Source organism: Priapulus caudatus, unplaced genomic scaffold, assembly GCF_000485595.1.
Source record: "Priapulus caudatus unplaced genomic scaffold, Priapulus_caudatus-5.0.1 Scaffold948, whole genome shotgun sequence".
NCBI classification, from domain to species: domain Eukaryota; kingdom Metazoa; phylum Priapulida; class Priapulimorpha; order Priapulimorphida; family Priapulidae; genus Priapulus; species Priapulus caudatus.
The window spans coordinates 17576-23161 of NW_014578009.1; positions in this window are offsets into that span (position 1 = coordinate 17576).

The window sequence follows — 5586 nt, forward strand, 5'->3', positions numbered from 1 at the left end:
AATGAGATGAACAGGTCAATGTTCATCATTCAAACGTTCAAGTTGATCGATTGATTGTCAATTGAACAATCAATCGACAATTAAAAAGTCTTGAATTTTGACGACGATCACCCTCCCATATATGCCACGAGTCTTTGCTCCTGTGCTGCCGTAGCCTCGCTAAATTATTGCCCACAAGAGTCGTGCCGTTCCTTGCACAGAGAGAGAGCTTCCATTGCTTGCACTCGCAAAGTTGTTATTACAATAATCCTTTTATTCGTGTCTGCACGGTGGGCACGATGCCAAAATTTTTTTTCCACCACTGTTGAGTTCAGGACCAATAGCCAATCAAGCGCAGCTCATCATTCATCGACTTCACCTCGAAAGCAACAGATGTAAAAATGTATACCAACTAGTGCCATAATCCCTAAACCTAACCCTAAACCATAACCCTAACACCTAAACATCGTAACTTGAAACCCTAACACTAACTATAATCCAAACCAATATATATAGAACCATTTATTACAAAAACTATCCTATGTGGGTCCGGAACTCAGTGGGGAAAAAAATTTTCGCGGGCGCAAGTTGCCTGTCGTCTCGGTCGTGTGTTGTTGTTGTTTGTTGGTGTGTTGTTGTCTGTTTGTTTGTTTTGCTGTTTCTTGTTTGGCGGCGCGTGCAACAGGCGATGAGACAGAGAGAAAGAGAAGATGATGGGGATGCTGGTCATAATTAAGATCTAATATATTATTTACTTAAATAAATCTTGCTGGAGATAACTGAGATGAGCTGAAGAGAAACTGCATAATATAGTCTTGTAAGAGAGAGAGAGAGAGGAGAGAGAGAGAGAGAGAGAGAGAGAGAGAAAGAAAGAGAGAAAAGGAGAGAGAGAGAGAGAATGGGAGAGACCGAGCAAAGAGAGAGAGAGGAGAAGGGTGGGAGACTTGAGAAAAGCAGTAGAGATGATAGCTGAGGGCCGTAAAAAGAAGCAGAGAGGTTGAGCGGAGGGACAAGGGGAAAGGACGGGCGGTTATAGTAGGTGTTTTACACTTACAGGCTAGGGCGGGCTCCTAATTGTAAATACAGGTCCTACTGATAACGATTTATTACATAAATCTAATGCTGAATACCTACCCCCTGACCACAAAATGAATAGTCAATCACAAAATATTAACTCGCTCTGGTGAGATATTGCGCAATGCGCTAACTGTTAAATTAATATTAGCACATAATTATGCATTTGAAATGAAGAAGTATTTCTAAGCTATGAATATACTTCTCAGTAGACCTCTACGTAAGAAAATTAAGAAGAAGATTTATAGTAGTGTAATGCATATGTAAGGTCGCGCCGCTGCACTATGTACCAGTTCAGTACACAATCTGGCTACGGTTCGCGTGTTAAGCGCTAACATAATAAATAGCACGTTACACGTATAGATAGTTCCGGAGGTAAATTACCATTGGCCCAATAAACAATAATTCTAAGCCGGAGGGATATAAACTCCACTGATTTCAAGAATGCGATGCATGACAGCATTCAATAGACGAAAATCCGCGAGAATCACAATTTTCTACATATTATTATTGTGTTATCCATCATTCATTATTATTTATTATTATTATTATTATATTATTATTATTAATTATATATACCTTTTTTACTAGTTGTCAAAGTACCAGGTTGGCATCTTCATCACCTGAAGAATACGAAGCGGATGGAGGATTGAGAGATGAGGAGAAGCAAAGGAAAGAGGATGCTGGACACGCCGACGAAACAGCTGACGCCGAGCCTGTCTTCTCTCCCCAGCATAAACACTAACTATCCCGTGCTCCCCATCCCCCGACATTCGCTCCTCCCAAACGCTCACCCGCCGTTACGACCAGCGCGGGGGCGCGCGGCGGCGGCGTTGGCCATGGCACGGGAATACCAGTCAGTCGTGTAGATGAGACAGAGTCTTTACGTAGAATATCGATACATAGTCATGATGAGGCATGTGAGGAAGCGGAGCGGCTGTTGGCGAGGCGGAGGCGGAGAAAGCAGACCGACGGGAAGCGCGACAAGAAAAACCGTAGCCGCCCCTAAGCTCGTCAATCAGAGTGAGCGACGACAGCTGGTGCGCATCTACCGCGCCAGTGTAATCATTAAATTGAAATGTTATCCGTTACATTTTAATGTTTATTTTCGTCATGCGTGTTACGGGTGCAGCGGTGCAAGCCGACCGGCCCTGGCGCTACTCACAGATTAACCTTTCCGTGTCAAGACGAGGGAACGTGCGCTGGTATAGCGTCAAGGGTTCTGGACTCCCCTTCTCCACGAAATAGCTGCTCCATATCTACACCAGCCAAAAAAAATAATTACAAATACTAAAATAAACAAGGAATAGAATGACTTGGGCGTGCGTCATTTTCCTCCATTTCATAGGTTTTACCTTAGTTTAAAGAGTGGACAACCATGCACACACAAAAACCTGCAGCATGTTGTAAAAAGCTTCATCAATATTTATGTCATCGTTCATGAAAGTCTCATGTGACAAAGTCTATATATTGTCACAATCTTCGTAACATGGGTATACCACTAAAGGGAATACAAACAACAAAGCGCCGCAACGGAAGAAATATATTATTGCGGGTCGTGAAAAATAATGTTAGATTGAAGACACACATACACGCCAGCGCACGCACGCACGCACGCACGCAACGCAGCGCACGCACACACACACATGCACGCACGCACCGCACACACACACACAAACTACAACACACACAACACGAACGCACACACACACTCACGCACGCAACGCACGCACACCACGCGCACGCACACACACGCACACACACACAACACACACACGACACACACACACAACGCACAACCCACGCCACAGCGACACACACCAGCACGCACGCATCGGTCCACGCACGAACCGCGCACGCACACACACCCGCACACACGACACACACGACACACACACACACACACACACACACGCGCGCGCGCGCACGCTTCTGCAACACCACACACACACACGCGCGCGCAACGCAGCAACCACACAGACATACACAACACAACACGCACACACACACACGGCACGACACGACACACACACATCACACACACACACATGCAACGCACAACATCACACACACACCCACACACACAACACACACTCACACACAGCACACACAACAGCACACCGTCGCCGCGGCGGGGGCCGCGGCGCGCGCGCGCGCAGCGCGCGATCAGATGCGCCAGCTGCCGTTATGCGATTTTTCGTTGCACCACGAAATAAGTTTATTCTGAGTTTTTTTGATTAAATTTATTTTTTTCGATTTCTTGCTATGTTTTTATCTATCTACTGACGTGCGTTGCGTGCGTGCGATGCGTGCGTGCTGTGCTGCGCAAGTCTTCTCTAACCCATCACCGCCCCGTCCATACTCGCTCTCACTCGCCTGCTCTATATTTATGCATTATTTGTTCAAACGTCGCGCTGCGCTTGCAATGGACAGCATGCGTCGCTCCTAGCAACTGTAAACCTGGTTAGCAGATAAGATTACAACGTATATATAAGTATATATACACGGCTGCGTCAGAGGCAGGTATATGTATGCACGGCAGCAAGGCCAGCTGGTAATGACGGCACAGCAGTAAGCAGGTGAGAGCGCGTGTACGCTGGCAGCAGAGACGGAAATTTTATAACGGCAGCGGACATATATTGTAATATTACCGGGACAAGGCAGCGTATATGTGTATATCATCGGCAGCAGAGGCAGGTATAGTGTGTATAATACGCTAGCAGAAGCAGTATAGCTTATATGGCAAGCAGGTATATAGTGCTATATATACGGCAGCCAGAGACAGCTGTATATCGTGCATCAGATGCAGGTAATATGTGTATGATATACGGCAGCAGAGGCAGTATATGTTCTATATACTGCATGGCAGAATAAGAGTCTAGTTTCAGGTCATATAGAGAGCAGGTATCGTGTATATATACAGAGCAGAAAGCAGGTATATATGTGTCATATACCGGCATCAGAGAGCAGGGTATATGTGGTATATATACCTCACGGCAGTCATTGGAGCGCAGCGAGTATATGTGTATATATCTGGCAGCAGAGGCAAGGTATAATGTTGGGTCAATAATACGGCAATCATTAGGCAGGGGTATATGTGTCTATGATAACGCATTCGATGCACCGCTATGTACCGTTACCTACTGCTACCTGTCGTGATGCATCGCTATGTATCGTTACCTACTGCTACCTGCCTCAATGCATCGCTATGTACCGATATCTACTGCTACCTGTCTTGATGCACCGCTATGTACCGTTGCCTACTGCTACCTGTCGTGGCGCATCGTTATGTACCGTTACCTACTGCTACCTGGCGTGATGCGCCGCTATGTACCGTTACCTACTGCTACCTGTCGTTATGCACCGCTATGTTCCGTTACCTACTGCTACCTGTCGGTACGCATCGCTGTGTACCGTTACCTACTGCTACCTGCCGTGCTGCACCGCTATGTACCGTTACCTACTGCTACCTGTCGTGTTGCACCGCTATGTACCGTTACCTACTGCAATCTGGCGTGATGCACAGCGATGTACCGTTACCTACTGCTACCTGTCGTGATGCACCGCTATGTACCGTTACCCGTGATGCCCCGCTATGTACCGTTACCTACTGCTACCTGGCGTGATGCACAGCTATGCACCGTTACCTACTGTTGCCTGTCGTGATGCAGCGCTATGTACCGTTACCTACTGCTACCTGTCGTGCTGCACCGCTATGTACCGTTACCTGCTGCTGCTACATGTCGTGATGCACCGCTATGTACCGTTACCTACTGCTACCTGTCGTGATGCAGCGCTATGTACCGTTACCTACTGCTACCTGTCGTGATGCACCGCTATGTACCGTTACCTACTGCTACCTGTCGTGATGCACCGCTATGTACCGTTACCTACTGCTACCTGTCGTGCTGCACCGCTATGTACCGTTACCTACTGCTACCTGACGTGATGCAACGCTGTGTACCGTTACCTACTGCTACCTGTCGCGATGCACCGCTATGTACAGTTACCTACTGCTACCTGTCGTGGTGCATCGCTATGTACCGTTACCTACTGCTACATGTCGTGTTGCACTGCTATGTACCGTTACCTACTGCTACCTGTCGCGATGCACCGCTATGCACCATTACCTACTGCTACCTGTCGTGATGCACCGCTATGTACAGTTACCTACTGCTTCCTGTCGTGGTGCACCGCTATGTACCGTTACCTACTGCTGCCTGTCGTGATGCACCGATATGTACCGTTACCTACTGCTACCTGTCGTGCTGCACCGCTATGTACCGTTACCAACTGACGTACCGTTATGATCTGCTGTCGCTATGCTCCGTTACGTTCGGGTCAGTGGTGGAAGTGATCTGTACACTGATATCCAGTATCTGCTCACCACCACCACCACAGGCACTTGGAACGTCTCAATAAATAATGGTAAATGAACACGAAATGTATTTACTACCAAAGTCTTAATTAATTAAATGTTTCTCTACTCTATTTCGCCTATTATTGCCGATAATTACCCGTAAATGCCGGTCA